Here is a 19,484-nt window from a genome sequence, read left to right on the forward strand (position 1 = left end):
TGGTGGGACTGTAGGGATACAGAACCAGTCCCCAGGTGCCGGGGAAGCCGGGAAGGCAGTGCAGGAGTGCGACTGGCAGGGGTAGGGACATGGGCCCGAGATCAGAGGGTGACCAGGTAACCAGTGAAAATTCAGTGTCAGCCAGGAAGTCAGCAAGGGAGAGGAGGAGAAAAAGCAGAAGCAAAGAGAAAGATTTTGAGGTGCTTCCGGAATCGAAGATGATTCTCCTCAAATTTCAGGGAGGCGGGGAGGCTGTTCCAGAGGGAGGCAACAGCCGAAGAAAGAGACCTACCACCAACTTGTTGCTTGGAGAAGTGACTGACTCTGAGGGAGTTTGAGGTAGATGAGCGAAGAGCTCGAGGGGTAAGGTGTTTAGGGAGAGAGAGTTGAAGGTATTGAGGCCCCAGGCCCCAGAAGGCCTTATGGACGATGCAGAGGGTTTTGAACTTAATCCTCGCAGCCACTGGGAGCCAGTTCAGTCCTGGAGAGATACGATCCATGGGCTTGAGGCCAAGGACAAGTCTCGCAGTCCTGTTCTGGATAAGTTGCAGAGGGCGGAGAGTAGAAGCAGGCAGATTTAGAAAGAGGCTGTTGCAATAGTCCAGCTTAGAGAGAACCAGGGCTCTGGAGACAGTGAGCTTCTGGGGGAAGGAGAGGAAAGGAAGTATACCTCTGAGGAGGTGCAGCTGGTAGTGACTTCTTGACTTCTTAGAGGAGAGAAGGAGAGTGTAGAGTCGAAGATGAACCCGAGGTTTTTAGCCTTGCAGGTGGGAGCAGGAAGAGGGCCAAGGGAGGTCGGCCAGAGAGCTGAAGGGAAGGAGGGAGTGGGTGTGCCGATGAGGAGAATCTCTCTCTTACTGGCATTAAGGCAGAGGTCATTGGCAGCACACCACACCTGGATAGCAGACAGACAGTCAGAGATGGAAGTGGAGGAGGAGGCAGAGGGTAGCCTGAAGATGAGCTGGGTGTCATCCGCAAAACACTGAAAATTGGGGCAGAGAGCGGTGATGCGGTGGATCAGGAGTGCCAGGTATTGGTTGAACAGTCAGGGAGAGAGGTTAGACCCCTGGGGAACACCACAGGTAGAGAAAAAGATAGCAGAGAGGAAGGACCCAAGTTGGACCTGGAAGGGTTGGTCAGAGAGGAAAGAAGTTAGCCACACCAGAGCTTGACCGGTGTTACCCAGGTTATCACGGGGCCGTTTGAGCAGGATGGCATGGTTGACTGTGTCAAAGGCAAAAGAGAGATCAAGCAGGATGAGAACGCAGGGTGTGTTAGAGTAAAGGTTGGAGAGCAGGTCTTCACGGATGTTCAGGAGAGCAGTTTCCGTGCTTCTGGCAGCTCTGAAGCCAGACTGGTGGTCATGAAGACAGCCTACAGATTCAGTGTGGAGATTGAGCTGGAGATGGGCAGTTTCTCAAGGAGCTTGCCCAGGAAGGGAGTGATGGAGATTTGGCGATAGTTGGCTGGGCAGGAGGGGTCAGCAGTGGGTTTCTTGGGAAGGGGGTGCACAAGGGAGCGCTTCAGGGGGATGGGAAGACTCCAGTGGCGAAGGAGTGATTGCAGAAATCAGTCAGGGCAGGAGCCAGGGAGTACATGTGGTCCTTGATGGTTTTGGAGGAACAGGGTGAACCTGTTTCGACGAGACTTTCATAGATTGGACTTGTATAGCAACTCCGTCTGCAGAGAACAGGGGAAAGGCAGAGAAGGAGGGAGGAGAGGTGGCTGCAGAGTGGCCAGAGGAAAATCAGGGAATGCGGGAAGGGGTGGAAAGGAGGAGAGAGAGGACAGGATGTCCTGGTTTTAGAGATGAAATGTGAAGCCAGTGCCAGACAGAGGGCCTGGGAGGGAACAGGAAAGGTAGAGACTGCGGCAGGATTGGCCAGTTCCTTGCAGATTTTAAAGAGTTCGGCCGAGTTGTTAGATGCAGCAGAGACACGGGCTTGGATTTGCGCTCTCTTCTTGGATAGAACAGAGAGCCGGTATTGCCTTTGCAGCAGGCGGCAGGCCAGTTTGTCAGAGGATGCACATGAAGCACGCCATTTCCTCTCGGCCACCCTACACTTGCGTTTTTGGGTGACGAGGTTGGAATCGTACCAGGAGTTGCACTTGACTTTGGGCTTCAGGCAGTTTCTCATGACAGGAGCAAGGATATCAAGAGTATAAGATATAGCTGAGTGGAGCGTGGAGAGGGCTGTGTCAGGATGAGAGTCAGCCAAAGGGGAAGGGGGGTGAGAAGGTGGCAGTGAAAGCCTCAGCTGACACGCGCTTAATGGGTCGGATGACCGGGAAGGTGGATGACAGTGATGGAAGTGGCTTGGCCTGAGGGGTAGGGAGGGTGAGGTGGGAGGAGAGGAGAAAGTGATCACTCCAGGAGAGAGGAGTGGTGATAGGGACAGAGAGGGGAAGGTCTGAGGAGATAAGAACATCCAGAGTGTGCCCTGCAGAGTGAGTTGGGCCAGAAGGGAGAATAGTGAGTAAGAGAGAGTCGCAGAGGTCGCGAAAGAGTCCAGAGGGAGGACAGGCAGCATCCAGGTGGATGTTGAAGTCACCAAGAAGGAGGAGTTGGGTAGTCGAGACCAGGAGGGAAGAGGAGAGGTCCGCCCACTCAGAGAGGAAGGAGGAAATCTGACCAGGTGGCTGATAGATAGTAGCCACAGTAAGAGAATGGCTAGGGGACAGAGCCTGCAGACGAGGCATTCAAAGGAGGAGTAGGCCTGCGTAGGAGCGACAGAGGCAGGTATCCACTCGGGGAAGATCAAGGCTACACCCCCCCAGAGCGGTTGGCCCTGGGAGTGGAGAGAATCTTGTAGCCATCAGGTAGGAACGTATCAAAGCTCGTGACAGAGATGGCCGTGAACCATGTCTCGGTGAGACAGAGGACATCAAGGTCAAGTTCTTCCAGAAGGCGGCAGATATCAGAGGAGTGTTTGACAGCAGAGCAAGAGTTTTGAGTGGCAATATGGAGATGGTTGCCATCCTCAAAAGACTTCCGGGGAGGGTACAGATCATATGTACACCCTGCAGAGGTGTAGGAGGAGCCCGGGAGGGGGCAGAGAGGGAGGGAGAGGGCAAGGTAGCCCATCTGTCGGGTGCATCACTGTGGTACCCTGCCATTTGTCGTCGACATGCGAATGACCTCCCAAGGATAAATATGGTGCTTGTAGACACTTGCTGTATTTCATACTGCCATTGCATAGCTCTGGGTCTAAATCAATGCTCCTCAACTGCACGCTGTGTGCCTGGAATGTGTCCTTTATCCTACATAGTGCAAGATGTACCAGGCATTGTGCCTCTATAATTGGGACTGGATGTAGAGCTAAAACCTTAGGAGCCTCTAACGCATGCGGGATGAGTGCACACATGTAACAGCTTTCATTCATCACACTCCTTCCTGCAGTACGTATATCAGAGTACACACTATTAGACAATTCTGAATGCTGAATGTCAGAAATGGCGTCAAAGCCCAACCCCTTATATAAATCATACATCATTCATACCTCCGGTTTTATTCATCTAAGAAAACCTGTAGAGGTGGGTGGCAAAAAGTGAGACAGTGTTTGATTCTTCTTTTTTTTTTTTTTAAAGATATTCTTATTGGCATTTATCAAAACATTTTTCAACATCCCCACCTCTAATGATTCAAAAGAAGATAAGAAAGATAGATCACCAATAAAAAAAGAAAACAAAAAAAGGAAAAGAGTTTAAGATAAAGGTGATCAAAAAATATTTAAAAAAAAAGATTAAAAAAAATATGATTTTTTTTGTTTCATTCCTTTTCAAAGTTATTGCTGTTTATTATTGTGATTAAGAGTCATCATTATTTTACTCAGGACTGGAGATTTGTACATAATGTTCTCAAAACTTGATTTTCCATTTACTTGTAGTATAGAAGAAAATTCAATTGGGAGCACATACATTTTAGAACATTTTATTTTTATTTTTTTGTTTTTTCCTGCAGTGATTTTGGATTGTATCCCAGCAGTAAAAAAAGGAGGTAGTGTTGGAGTAGGGGCTCTGAATTGTAGGGGCTCTGAATGGTAGGGGATTATAATTGTAGTGTAGTAGGGCACGTATAGCTGTAGTGTGAGTCTCAGACAGAAATGCAGAAATGTGCAAGGCACATGGTTGCCAATGCATAAGGCATGCGCATGAAGGAAAATGCAGAGAACACAGAAATGCAGAGCACCTGCTTAAAAGTGCATATCATTTCAGGATGATATTTCAATTGACTGATTTGAACTGAAACGAATGCTAACATATTAACATAATTAATTGGATGAGACAGGAAGTGTTGATCACATCCATCAATGAAATACACTTTCTCATAGGGATGAATTGCCTGAATAGATTTTTGCCACTCATTGATGGGGTAAATGGAGTATTGTGGTCCCTAGCTAAAAAAACATTGAGGCCTAAGAAAATAATGACACAAAACAACAGTGTAAAAGAATGCCATACCGTTGCTAAATCAAAAAGTGCAGCGGAAGCATATCTTCAGAATAGCTGTGTGCCCAGTGTCACTGTCATTCTCATGTGTCAGGATGAAATGCGGAGAGAAAAAGCAAAGCAGTCTTTGGAGATTTATTTGCACCCCAAGAAAAAATGGCAAACAGATGAAAACAAATTGCGTTTTACCTAAATGAAGAACAATGCAAACCAAATGTCACTCCAGAGATAAATAAAGAAACGCATTCAACAGAGATATATGTAAGGATTTACCAACTGTGTACGCAGATGGATGCGCATACCATGTAGAAAATAATGCATAAAAAGAGCTAGTAGCAGGAATAGGAAATATATGGTTAAAAGTTGGAGACATTCCAAGGGTAAGTATGAGGATAGGTCCCAGAAGTAGTCAAGTGGCAGAATCAGCTGCTATTTACAAGGCAATCTCTACAGCAGTAGAAAATAAACTCAAAGAAATAGTTCTAGTAACGACCAGTGTCACACAAAACAATATACCAAAAAAACATAATGCAGAATTTCTAGAACAAATTACATTCATTTCATCTGTATCCCTACATAACATAGAGTTTTGAACACGTCAATCAGGCATCCTTGCTTATCCCTGGAGAGGAGAAAAAAGGTTACCAAGAAAGAGAGAAAAAAAGAGAGAGCGAGACAGAGAGAGGGAGAGGAGGAGGGAGAGGGAAAAGGAGAGAGAGTGAGAGAGATAGAGAGCGAGCGAGAGAGAGAGAGAGAGAGAGAGAGAGAGAGAGAGGGAAAGAAAGAAAAATACCCTTTTCCCACCATGGCCGACCGGGTTCTGGACCTTCAAAAAAATTTTTTTTTAAAAAAAGATTAAAAATAAAAGAACAACAAAAAATGAAAAAATGAAAAAAGAAAATGAAAAATCAGGGGCGTGCCACTGCACACCACCCTGGCATGGATCGTTTACTAAACATCTTCTTCATCAATTATGTCCTTAATCTGTCAATTGAGCTTTACCTTGTCTCAGGTGCTCTTCAGACATCCGAGAGATGCACCCAATATCGTAACTCCTTAACGCGGACTGCGAGAGGCATACAGAACACCACCTCATATGGACCTTGAATCCTGGAACTGTTCCATCGGCGCACAAAGTTTTTCATGTACATCAACTTCCCAGGTAATAATGGTCCAGTTGTGGCAGATATGTTTGCAGTCACTGTCCCTTCCGGTGTGTCGCAATCTGTCGGGAGATATATTTGATAGCACGGGTTAGTGCTGTTAAATATTCCCTAAATTCCACTCCTATTACTGTCGCTGGTTGGTGTGCATCTGACGCTTACCTCACAGAGGGCATGGGGGTTTGCATGCGCCTGCCTGTGACTATTTCATGTGGTGTCAAATGGTAGTCCTTACTAGGCTGTGTGCATAACCTGAAGAGTGCCAAGGGCAAACAGTGTACCCAGTTTTTCTTCTAGGTGGAACACAATTTTGACAGTTTACTCTTCAAAAGCCCATTGATCCTCTCCACAACACCATTAGCCTGAGGGTGGTAAATTGAGCACATTCGATGTTTTTTGGCCAATATCGCTGTGACATGCTGAAATAGCACATTTAAGATCTGATCTCAATAATTCGCACACGCCCCATCGTGGAAACACCTCTCGGACCAGGAACCATGCTGCACACTTTGCATCTGGCTATGCACATGGTCCTGTTTCCACCCACCTTGAAAAGGGGCAAACCACACAATTAGGTACCTATATACAATGCACCTTTCCTCCATATCTACATAATCTATATGCAGTTCACGGAAAGGCCCATAGGGTGAGAAATTGTACCTCTTATTGTCCATAATGTCATCCCTCTGCTAAAACTTTGGCATGTATGTCAGACAGTGTATTGCTTTTTCCAAAAAAATCTCTCCTGGAGGTTTGGCACAAACCAGTCCTCCTCGAGATCTGCCACAATATGTTGTTTGGAGCTTTGAGAGGGGAAATGTAGTTGCTCAAATACCACAGAGAGTAATTCTTGGGGCATCACCACCTTCCCAGAACCCTCCTGCCTCCACAATAAATCAGTGGGAGACTGTTTGCATCCCCTGCACAACCATAGATCCTTTTCCTCCTCAGGTTCTTTCCCTTGCAACTCTATAATCTGTGATATGGGCAATGCTGTGTATGGAACTGTGGTCTCGCTTTCTACAGTGGTGGTCACTATACACTCTGTTAACATTGTATCTGGGTGATAGGCTGCCAACTTGGCCGCCTGGTCTGCAGCTGCGTTGCCCTTAGAGATTTCATCTGTGGCATTAGTATGGGCAGAGCATTGGATGACTGCCACAGCGGAGGGCCATGATAAGGCTTCAATCAGTTCTTCCAACAGCCTTGCATGCTGCACTGGAGAGCCATCTGCCCTCCGAAACCCTCTCCTCTTCCACCGAGATAGACCTGCATGCACCCTCGTCATGACATATGCTGAGTCTGAGTAGATGGTGACACACTGCCCTCAAGAGGCTCTCAATGCCACAATGAAAGCGACAAGTTCCGCTGCCTGAGCTGAATAGTGCATAGGTAATCTTTTAATGATCAGAACTTCATGCTCCCCTCCTTTACCGGGCACCACTGCCGCCCCTGTATTCCTCTGTCCCGTCTCCTGGTCAATTGTTGATGACCCATCAACTTATAGTATCTTTCCTTCTGTCAATGCACTGTCTCTTGCTTTAGATTTACCCTCCTCTTCACCCTCGTATGTAGCACAGTAATGCGTTTTAAGGTCATCATCAGTGGATGCCTCTGTCAAAAAAGTAGCATGATTAACTGTCCTACACCTGAGTATATGAATATGAGGTTTGGATATTTAAATCCCATATGCAGAGGATCTCTGAGTTGTCAAGGTCGATTTAGACCTTTCCAAAATGGTGAATAGTGAATGTTCCACAAATAAGGTAACAGAGCACCCCATGACAATCGTGGAACTTTTCTCTATCACATATTCTGCCGCTATAAGTGCTTGTTCGCATGCGAACTGTCCCTGCATGACTGAGTCAAGCGTCCCACTATAATAAGCCAACGGCTTGTGGCCCATTGTGCTCTTTTGGGTCAATACTGCTGTCCATCAGAGTGGGAAAATAAATAAAACACCTGTATATAATCCTTAATTGCTAAAACAAGGGCTGTGAAAATAGTTTCTTTCAAGTCCTCAAATTGTCTATTAATTTCTTAATTTCTTCAGTTCATTCCAATTTACCGTTTGTTGTCTTCTGTCCTTCTCTGAGACTTTGTAACAGCGGTCTTGTGTAGGCTGCATAGTCTAGGATCCATGCACTACAATAATTACATAAGCCCAAACAAAAACTGCTGCATTTCCTTGACAGTAGTGGGCTTAAGAGTGGCGCGTACTGCTGCCGCCCTATCTGATAGTATTGGTTTCCTGTTTGCAGAAATAAGTTGCCCCAAATATAGTACTTCCTGTTGGAAGTATTGTAGCTTCTTTTTATCTGCCTTGTACCCTTTGTGAGCCAGCAATTGTCATAATACAATAAATTACCTCCTGCACTAATGCTAATTTTCACTACATACTAGCATATCATCCACATACTGGATGATTGTGCTAGGCACCTGAATATTTCCCAAGTCAGCATGCAGCACCCCATTGAAAATACTTGGACTTTCACAGTACCCTTGAGGCAATCTCATGTGCCTGAAGCGCTGTTGACCATGCGTAAACATAGTGAGATACCATGAATCAGGGTGAACTGGGTTTGAGAAGAGCGCATTCTTCAGATCCACCACTGTGAAGTGCTCTGCTGTCTTGGGACTGCTACATAGAATCGTTGCCAGATTTGGGACTACTGGTAACTCCTTCAGTACCATGTCATTAAGAGGACGTAGATCCTGGATCATCCTCCTACTACTACCCAATGTTGCTTTCTTGACTGGGTATATGGCTGTATTACACAGGGACGTGGATGGCACAATGATCCCTTGCTCTAATAGAGCCTGAATGGTGCCTTTTATCCCTTCCTCTGCTTCCCTTGACAACGGATACTGCCGCACCCTCTGCAGTACTGCTCCTGACTTCAATGTAATCTGTACTGTGGTCACATCTCTGTCTCAGTAATCCACCATCATGTGGATTAACAGTCCATAATTGTGTTGGCACATATCGCATATCCTCCTCAATAAATAAAGACAAGGTCACCATTGTCATCCGGGGGTACTACTGTACTTCCTATGCTGCACCATGACATCACAGGGCATGCAGATTTCCAAAATAATCTCCCCATTTTGCTCACTGTCCTCAAATAACTCCTCACCAGTAATTTCCTTTAATTGTACTGTCGGGTCTACACATAGTACTGTGCATCACTCGCACCCGTCCTGGGCTGTTCCAATCAGGACTACTTTTTTGTCTGACACTACTAGTCCTTGCCATTCTAATGACAATTTTGCCCCCGCCACCATCTCGGGTGGTACCATGGGTCGGAAAATAAAATCTGTGGGCACTCGTCACCATTTTGTCGCAAACTGAGCCACTGCTTTTGCTAGTACCTTGATGCCGTAGGCAAATATGTCCGGGACCACAGGAACCCCACGGACCACAGGAACCCCACGGACTACTGACTCCCTTGCCATTGCATTGATTATTACCATTTCTCGAGCTGCACACATCCCTGGAGTGGAACACACTACCCCTTGATCTGTGACTGATATAATTACACTTAGTTTACTGAGCAGATCCATACCAAACAACTTCACAGGGGAACTCTCTGAATATAACAAGGGGGCTCGTACTACCTTCCCTCCCACTTTTATATCCAGCTCCTCAGTGTATAGAACCATAGCAATAGCCCCAGAGGATCCCTGCGTGTCAAGAGTTTTACCTGATAATGGAAAGTTCCCCTCCATAATGCATGATTTAGTTGCACCTGAATCTACCATAAATATAAATTGCTTGTTTCCTATTTCCACCTCCACCAAAGGCTCCTCTTCGGGGTGTGCGGTTGTCAATTGGATTGGACACTCGAGTGCTCTCTGTGGGTTGTCCTAATCAGAATATGTAATTGTCCCGGGGAAAAATGTGCCGCCCCTGCCTTTGTAACTCCTTGGAACGGGGTGCCCGTATCCCCTGCCATCCTGTCAAACTGTGTTCCCTCACCCTGATGCGGTTGTTGCCCATATTGCCCTTGCCTGTCAGCCCCATAACAGAACTGATTTTGACCGCCTCACCCACATTGTGGTTGTCCCATTCCTTGAGGCCCTTGGAATCCTTGCCCTGGAGGTGATGGATTCCAGGGGCCTCAAGGAATGGGACAACCACAATGTGGGTGAGGCGGTCAAAATCAGTCCATAATTAAATCCCATCCAAGGCCTGTTCCTGCATTCCCTTGCGAAATGCCCCCATCTCCAGCAATACCAGTACTGTGCTGTTCCCAATCCTCCTCCCTAGGGCCCTATACCCCCAAAGCCTCCCGTCTTGCTCCTCAAAATCCTCCTCTTCCCCTTGCTGCTCCTTCATACTGCCACTGTGGGTTGGGGTACTGTCCCCCCACCCCATTGCCCCTGTCCTTCTTTGGCACATAGTGCCATAATTGTGGCATTCACAATTTGTTGAGTGTCTCCTGTCCTTTCCCCGGACCGGTGCCGTCACCGGTGCTTGGACAACAACCTTATTTAGTTTATTTTCCACCAGTTTTACTTTGTCCGTTTGCCATTTCTGGGTGCTCTCCCTGTCCCGCTCCTAGCTTCTTTTACAATGGTGGACTATTATACTTTGTATCTCTGCCCAACCTTTGGCTTCAACTCCCACAATTGTATCTAGTACCTTATGATATGATATGATATGGCATTTATAATGCGCCTATACACAAGTGTTTCAAGGCGTGAGGAGGCAAGGGAGGGAACAAGGGAGAACAGACAACGATCTTACTAGGCCAGGTGTTATTCAGATCGCGCAAGTGCGTGGGAAGAGGGTGGGGACAGTGCATTACATGGTCGTTCTGGACCTCTTTTGGTAATCCCCTCTTTATGATAAAATTGAAAAATGGTACTGAATGGTCCCATTGCCCCTCTGTCTCTACTCTCCACATTTCCTGTAACTTAAGAATAAACCTAACTGGGTCCTCATCATCATTCACTGTGCACTGCATTCACCCCTTAAGTGCCAAGGACGAGATATCTTGTCCTTGGGATTACCTCCAGGTTGCCAAGGACGAGATAGCTCATCCTTTTTGGCACTTTGTTTTGAGCGATCCCCGCAAAGCAGGGATCGCTCAAAACAGTAATACAACCCCTGGCTATGTGAGGGGGAGGTCCCTCCTCACTGCCCGGGGGCTGGATTACCTTCAGTTTCACGTCGGCGTGCCTAATGCATGCCGACATGAAAGTGAAAGCATTTTCACCGCGGCAGCCATTTTCGGCTGCCGCCGTGAAAACACAAGGTGAGTGTCCACCTTGCTCGGCCTTGATCTCCGGCTTTATTTCAAGCTGGAGATCAAGGCAGGTGTCATTGGAAAGGGGAGATTCTCTCCTTTCAAATGACACCTTGTGTGAAAGCATTGCTGGTCACGGAACGGGCGCAGATCGCTCGATCCATGGCCAGCAATGCCCACTAGACCACAAGGGATCCCTTTTAGAAGTGGGGGGGGGGCTGCTTACTAGGTAAGAAGCCCTCTCCCCCCGAGGCCCCAAAGTATGGGGCCACAGGTATGAAGACCCCTGGGAGCAGATGGGTGATCATCTGCCCCCAGGGAAGGGAACAAATGAAAAAATATATATATATATAAAAAGCAAACCAAACGGGGATGGGGGTCCCACTAGCCACCAGGTCTTTTTTTATATGAAAGGGTGGTGGCCCTCTCCCTCCCACCCCAAGTGGAAAGGGGGGCACCCCTTGTAGCCCTTCTGGGGGCAGATTTCTGCCCCCAGGCAGGAGTACATAAGGTGGCCCCCCATCCAATTGGAGGGGGGGGGGGCACCAGAAAAGTGTAGACAGGCCCCCCAAAGGATGGGGCCTGCAGTTTAGGGTCCCACTGGGGCAGATCGGTGCCCATCTGCCCCTAAGGAATGGGCTTTAGAAGAAAGAAAAATAAGGGAAAAACATGGATGGTGTTGGGGGGAGTGCCCCCCCTAGGCCACCAGGGAATTGTTTTTATGGAAAGGGGGTGTCCCTTCTCCCCCCCCTTATCCGCCTGCAGGGAGGGTTGATTGAGATGCCCCCCCTTGCATTTGGTGCAGGGGGAGAGGGCCACCCCCCTTTATATTAGAAAATTCCCCAGCGGTTTAGGGTGCGCCTCAGCCCCCCTAAAGTGCAGCCTGCCATTTTCAATGTTTTTCTATGTTTACCAAACTTCCATGTTGTGCAGCCCTCCCTGGGGGCAGATATCTGCTCCTAGGAAGGGACACCTGACCCCAGTTAGGAGTGCATGACAGGCCCCCCCTTATCTGCCCCTTGGGATCGCTACATGAGATGGCCTGCCCCTCCATTTGGGGTGGGGATGGAGAGGTGCACCCCCCTTTACATTTCAAAATTCCCCAGCAGTTTAGGGTGTCCCTCAGCCCCCTCTAAAGTGCAGCCTACCATTTTTCGTTTTTTTCTTTGTTTACCAAACTTCCCTTGGCGCAGATGGGCACATTGGTGTGCCAATCTGCCTCCAGGGTGTCTAAACCTTACTGCCCCACCCACTGGGGGGCCTGTCCCACTTTTTTGGTGGCCCTCTCCCCCCCCTACTCCAAATGGAGGGGGGGCACCTCATGCAGCCGTTTGACGGAGCCCTAGGGAGGCCTCCATGAGGTGCCCCCTCCATCCGTTTGGGTGGGTGGGTGAGAGGGCCACCACAAAATGTCAGACAGGCCCCCCAATTGGTGGGGCAGTACGTTTTGGGCATCCTGGGGGCAGATTGGCACACTATTGTGCCCATCTGCGCCAAGGGGAGTTGGGTAAACAAAGGAAAAAAGTGAAAATGGTATACAGTATTTTAGGGGGGGCTGTGGGGCACCCCCAACCACCGGGGAATTTTCTAATGGGAAGGAGTGGTGGACCCCTCGACCCTCACCCACAATGGAGTGGGGGCCATGTCATGCAGCCCTCCCTGGGGGCAGATATCTGCTCCTAGGAAGGGACACCTGATCCCAGGGAAGAGTGCATGACAGCCCCCCCTTATCTGGCCCCAGGGAGGGCTACATGAGATGCCTCACCCCTCCATTTGGGGGAGTGGGAGGTGCACCCCCCTTCACATAAGAAAATTCCCCGGCGGTTTAGGGTGCCCCCTCAGCCCCCCCCCCTTAAAGTGCAGCCTGCCATTTTCAATGTTTTTCTTTGTTTACCAAACTTGCCTTGGTGCAAATGGGCACATTGGTGTGCCAATCTGCCACCAGGGTGCCCAAACCTTACTTCCCCACCCACTGGGGGGCCTGTCCCACATCATTTTTTGGTGGCCCTCTCCCCCCACACCTCAAATGGAGGGGGGGTGTATCTCACGCAGCCACTCGCAGGAGGCCCAGGGAGGCCTGCATGAGGTTCCCCCTGACACATTTGAGGTGAGGGGGGAGAGGGCCACCACAAAATGTCGGACAGGCCCCCCCAATGGGTGGGACAGTAGGTTTAGGGCACCCTTGAGACAGAATGGCACACTATTGTGCCCATCTGTGCCAAGGGGAGTTGGGTAAACAAAGCAAAAAATTGAAAATGGTAGACAGCATTTTAGGGGGGGTTGTGGGGCACCCCAAAGCGCAGAGAATTTTGTAATGGGAAGGGGTGGTGGCCCTCTGCCCCCCCACCCAAAATGGAGTGGTGGCCATGTCATGCAGCCATACCTGGGGGCAGATATCTGCTCCTAGGAAGGGACTCCTGACCCCAGGGAGGAGTGCATGACAGCCCCCCTCATCTGCCCCCCGGGATCACTACATGAGATGGCCTGCCCCTCCATTTGGGGTGGGGATGGAGAGGTGCACCCCCTTTACATTTCAAAATTCCCCGGCGGTTTAGGGTGTCCCTCAGCCCCCCTAAAGTGCAGCCTACCAGGGGGGGTGCTGTTGCGCCGAAGCAAGATGGCCGCCTGAGTCCACAGCTCCAGACTACGAGGGCGCATATCATCAGTTTTTTACTGTGGCAAATGCAGCTGGTTCATCCGTCACTGAGTCAGCTGTGAGATCAGACTGCAGGCTACGCTCGAGCCAACTTTGGGAGCCAGAGACCCCCTGTGAGCCCCGCTTTTCACAACCAGCTGCGCAGCATGGCGGACTGCTGGCCCACCCTGAGCCAGAGCTGGTGCCACCCGACACCCTGGCGCAGGTGACCTGCGTGGGGGAGGGGCACCGAGACGCGTGTGCCAGACCGAGCGACCGTGCAACTCGCCTAGTCAACCGGCGGGCCTGTGCTCACATTACACCTGGGTGGCTGGTGACTGAGACCTAAGACTGTCCTTTCCACTACTCAAGACCGGAGGCTTGTGTGATCGGAGCCACCGCGGGTGACTGCGCGCGGGGGTACTGAATGCCTGCCCATCTCCATCGCTCCCCCTCCAGTGGCTCTCTGTATACATCTCTCACTAAGGTAAGGAGGCCGGGGAGCGGGGAGCGAGCTGCCTTCCCCCGTAACTGGGGATTTAACTCCTGCGACCGCAGACTGGCCTGGACTCCTTTCTTCCCTGCTGGGGGGTGGATCCTGTTGCAGCGATCGGCGGGATTGTGCCGCGTACTACCTGGGTGCCCCGTGGGAGCGGCTCGGGGCCTGAAGCCCGCACCATCCTGGACACATTTGGGGCCTCTTCTCCCCCCATCTCAACTTGCCATATACATTTATGTCCACCTGTAGGACCAACGTGGGAACCCTTTGACACACCCCCCCTGTTTCCCTCAGAACAGCGTACTCACCTTGTGCACCTGCGCAACTTTGACTTTAACACTCAGCTCACGCATACTTGAGGGGTGGAGGTGCCGCCCTGGTGCCCAGCTCCCGCTTAATAATACACTGGTCCTGCTGTAACTGTGCCGCTGCTACTTTCCTCCCCCAGCATCTCCACCTTTATGGGGCGTCCCCTCTGTTGCCGCCACTAATGTGATTCCTGCACATCGTGGGACACTGGTACGTTTTTGGCAGGAGGGCCTGGAGCATACCCTGCCTGCAAATTAGCCACTGACCCACTGATGTGAAGAGCCAGGCAGCCATAAACCCAGAAATTCCTAGTCGGCGGCCACTGCCTGGGGGGCTGCACCACCTCTGAGCATCTATTTTTCACTCGAGTCTCTTGCACCCGAACCCGAATCCCTCGCCTTGCGATCCCTGCTCGACTGGAGGACCTGTGAGCAGCGGAGACCCCCTGATGCTGGTTCTGTTTGGGGGCACCGCCTCTGGATTGTATATCCGCCAGGCTGACTAACCCAACCATGTGTACTTTATACAGCACTCCACTAGGCACTTGCTATTCGCCTACTTTGGGGGAGAGGGGCCACCCTGGGCCCTAACACTTGTTTCATGCTATACCAAACTAGCTGTATTATACCACCAGTGCCTTCAACTCCGCCGACTCTACCCTACGGGGTTACACGTACCGCAGACACCGCAGGGGCGGGCCCTGTCCATCGGAGGGCGCACAAATCACTTAAATTGTTGGTGGGGAGCATGACCTGGCTGTAAATTGAACACTGTCCTACAGACCCAGAAGGCTACATACTACAGACCCAGGTGTCCGTGCCCGACCTTCACCATGTCCAAGGGAGCTAGTGCTGGGAAAAAACAAAGCTTGTTAAATATGTTTACGAAAACACTGTCCAAGCCCGCCCCTGATGACCCCGAGGAGCAACCTGCCACCTCCGCTCCACCGACTTCTGACGACTCACAGAAGATGCTGGAATACATACGAGACGGCTTCACCACACTTCACACAAAACTGGACGATATGAATGGGACAATCTCCTCTATAAAAGCCCATATCGAAAGGACGGATGGAAGAGTCGCAGAGGTCGAAACCAGACTGGGAGTTGCTGAAGATGACCTGGGCTCGCTACATGCTGTAGTCTCCACGCTCACCAACCAGGTGACAGCGGTGGAGAAGAAAAATGATGATCTTGAATCCCGCTTGAGGCATAACAACTTGCACATTATTTGAATACCCGAGGACAATATTACTGAGCCCATGGAGGATTGCGTGGAACGCATTCTCATGACACTTCTTGATGCTCCTAAACTCTCCCCACAGTTCGCCATTGAGAGAGCACACCGAGCCTTGACCGCAAAGCCCAGGCCGGGCGCTCCACCGCGGCCCATTATAGCCAGGATCCTGAATTTCCGGGACCGCGATGCCCTCCTCCAGCAAGCCAGAATCAAGGGAGAACTTCTCCTTGGAGCGAATAGAATCCCCCTCTATCCGGACTACTCTGTGGCGGTACAACGAGAGCGTCAATCATTCACAACTGTGAAGAGGAGACTTCGGGACTTGGGGGTCAAGTACTCCATGCTGTTCCCCGCAAAACTTTGTATCGAACATTCCAACAAAACTTTCTTTTTCACAATGCCGGAGGAGGCCTCTAAGTTCCTTGACGAGCACTTCCCTGGCTGACCCACGGCTGCCACAAGCCCAGTCTGTCATGATACCTAATATATTGCCTTAAATCAATGATGGTCCACTTCTAGCTCCATTCATGATGTTCCATGCCATGCACATCGACTCTGGTTATTCACCTGGTTTTTCTTCTTGTTGGTTTGATCCCCGGTCTCCCAGTCCTACTGAGGAGCAGGATCTTGCTTATTTTGATTATTAGTAATATCTTACAATTGCACCAGTTTTGTGGTTTGTTTTGTTGCGGCCAGATTCCCCTGCTGGAGAGCTGGTGTAGATGTAATGTTTATGATTGAGATGAGTCAGGGCTGGAGTCTATGAAAATGCATGAACATGGTACTGCAGTCCACCTGTCTCCACCATAAATCCTCCACAAATGTAGCCTGAACTGAACACACTTGTTACTCTAACTGTATTTGCACTCTACTTGCCCTCGTCCAGTCCGTCGCGCCACAGCTAGGACGGCTAACAGGCCCCCAGGCGCTGGTGCCAAGTTGTTTGTTGACGCTTTGTTGTGGGTTGGGTTTTGTCCCTCTGTTTGGGGGAGGGATGTGGGTGGGGGAGGGGGGAGGGGATGTTATGGTTAAAAAAAGTCTTGACAGCCACCGGAGGAGCCGCACGCGCCACAGCGTAACACCTTATATATGTAGATATGAGGCCACATACATTCAGATTGTGCATCTTCCACTTGCTGATAACCCCTCCACAGTAATTCAATCATTACCCCCGGAATTATGGCTAGCACCGACTTGACCTTTATGAGCTGGAACATCCGGGGTTTAGGCAACCACAAAAAGATGCACCAGATTCAGCTCCATGCGGAGCGCCACTGAGTTAAAATCCTATGTCTACAGGAAACCCACGCTCGCTCTGAGCAATTTGCTAGACAATGGGGACCCCAGAGGTATTATACCAACTATTCCTCTCAAAGCCGTGGCGCCCTCACCTTAATACACAAGAGCCTGAAATTCACGTGTCACCACGCCCACATAGATCTACTTGGTAGGTATGTATTGATCACTGGCATACTACAACATCAGGAGGTGGTCATCCTGAATATATATGTTCGCAATGTTGATGACCCTGATTTCTACATACACCTGGCCACTCTACTTGAAAGCTACCCCCTGATTCCTATTTTATGGGGTGGGGATTTTAATACAATACTGGATATTACCCTAGATAGATCGGGCTCTAGACCTCGCCAACTGTCTAAAGCAGCATATGCTGCCCTTACCACACTTCCCCGTCTGGCACTGGTGGATGCCTGGTGTCTGATGAACCCTGATTCTCGTACATAATTCCCATTCTAGAATAGACAGATGGATCACTACAGACATGTTGGTCAGATGCCTATCTCACCTGGTTATACTCCCCAGGACACTATCAGACCATTCACTGGTACTTATCTCCTTAAACTGGGGACCGGATTCCAATAAAACCAGGCAGTGGAGGATGAGTCCTCATTCGCTCCTCGACCAGGTTTTTGCGTCTAAACTGGAATCCTCTATTGAGGAATACTTTGAGATCAATACAAACTCTATGTCAACACAAGCTGTACTCTGGGAATCCTTCAAAGCAGACACGTGAGGGATCGCCATCTCCAAAAGTTGTGGAATCCTGAAGGGCATCCGCGCCGATATTGCCGCTAGCGAATCGGCCCTGGCTGTCCACGAATCCCAATATGCCGAAGATCACTCCCCAGCCACCCTGGCAGCACTGGGATCTGAGCTGGACAGGTTCCGTGCCCTTGCTGAACGCGAGGTTAAGTTCCTGGACTCCCCTCAATCGGTGAGGAAATACGGTGAAGGAGAGCGACCTGGTCGAAATGCTGGCTAGACTATTGGGTCGTGAACTGGCAGTCCCCAATATTCCGGCCATAACTAGACCTGATGGCTCACTCGCCACCTCCCCACATGACATCAATTCTGAGTTCCTTTCGTTTTACACTTCCTTATACTCGGAGGCCGACGGCCCCCAGGTTCCCGAAATTGACTCATACTTAGAGAATCTTCCCCTTTCAGTCCTCTCAGCCGACGCAAGCAGCTTCCTTGAGAGACCCTTCACGTTGGAGGAACTTATTGAAGCCATTGAGTCACTGACATCTGGGAAGGCCCCTGGCCCGGATGGGCTCCCTATGCACTTCTATCTTCTATAAACAATACAAATCTCACCTAGCACTACACCTACTGGCCCTGTGGGAGGAATCATGCGACAGAGGAATACTTCCTCCGTCTCTCCGTGAGGCACTGATTACAGTGCTCCTCAAACCTGACAAGCCCCCTACTCAGTGCGGCTCATACCGTCCACTCTCGCTGATTAACAGTGACATTAAAATATACACGAAACTGCTAGCCAACCGCTTAGCCCCGTACATGCCCCACATCATCCACTCCGACCAGTCGGGATTTGTCCCTTGTAGGTCCACTTCCCTGAATATGCGAAGGCTCTTCAATGTGATCAGCAGGATCATCCCGTCTACACAGGCGGTTGCGGCCACACTGGACATGCAGAAGGCATTTGACTCTGTCTCGTGGAAATATCTATAGCGAATTCTCGAGAAATGCAAGTTCGGCCCCAACTTCCGATCCTGGATAAAGCTGCTCTACACGCTCCGTCGGCCAGAGTCCGTATGGAAGACAGTTGCTCCGTCCCCTTCCGAATATCCAGAGGCACACGCCAAGGATGCCCCTTTTCCCCACTCATCTTTGCCATAGCCATGGAGCCCTTTGCTGACATGGTTTGGAAATCACATTCGCACAGGGGATTGCGCACTGCCGGCCAATCCGGTATAGTTTCCCACTACGCTGATGATGCCCTCCTATACATCCGTTCCCCTGAAACCAACCTTGCCCCCATACTGGCGTATGTAGCCCGTTTTGGAAACATATCCGGTTTGAAAGTAAACTGCTCCAAGTCTACCTTATTCCCACTCACAGACTCAATGCAACCCCCCCCCCCGGACCTACATGGGTTCAACTGGTTTCCGTCTGCTTTCACTTACCTCGGGGTGGTGGTCTACCGACATACGGCGCAACTACGCGACGAAAATTACCAGAGTTACCTTACTAACTTGGCGACAATAACCTCTTACTGGACTAGGCTCCCCATCTCACTAGCAGGCAGAATTGGAATACTTAAAATGGTTGTATTACCCCAATTACTTTACCGATTTACCAATCTACCTGTGTGGCCCGGTGATGCCTTTTTCCAAACACTGAGCTCCATCAGCAACACCTTCCTCTGGCACTCGGGCGCGGTCCGCCTCAAACTGTCCATGCTGACCGCCCCCAAGTTGCTGGGTGGGTTCAGCGTGACAGATTTTATCAGATACTGGGTGGTGGCCCAGTCTCAGTTCGCTGCACATTGGTTCAACACCATCAACCACCCCCCCACATGTTCGCCTGGAGAAGCTGACGGTCAGTGACCGAGTGATTGGATCTCTGATCCTCAAGCCGATCCCCCCTGATACAAACTCTGCAGGCCCTGTCAC

The sequence above is a fragment of the Ambystoma mexicanum genome, chromosome 4p, assembly GCF_040938575.1.
Source record: "Ambystoma mexicanum isolate Mex_15411 chromosome 4p, UKY_AmexF1_1, whole genome shotgun sequence".
NCBI classification, from domain to species: Eukaryota; Metazoa; Chordata; class Amphibia; order Caudata; family Ambystomatidae; genus Ambystoma; species Ambystoma mexicanum.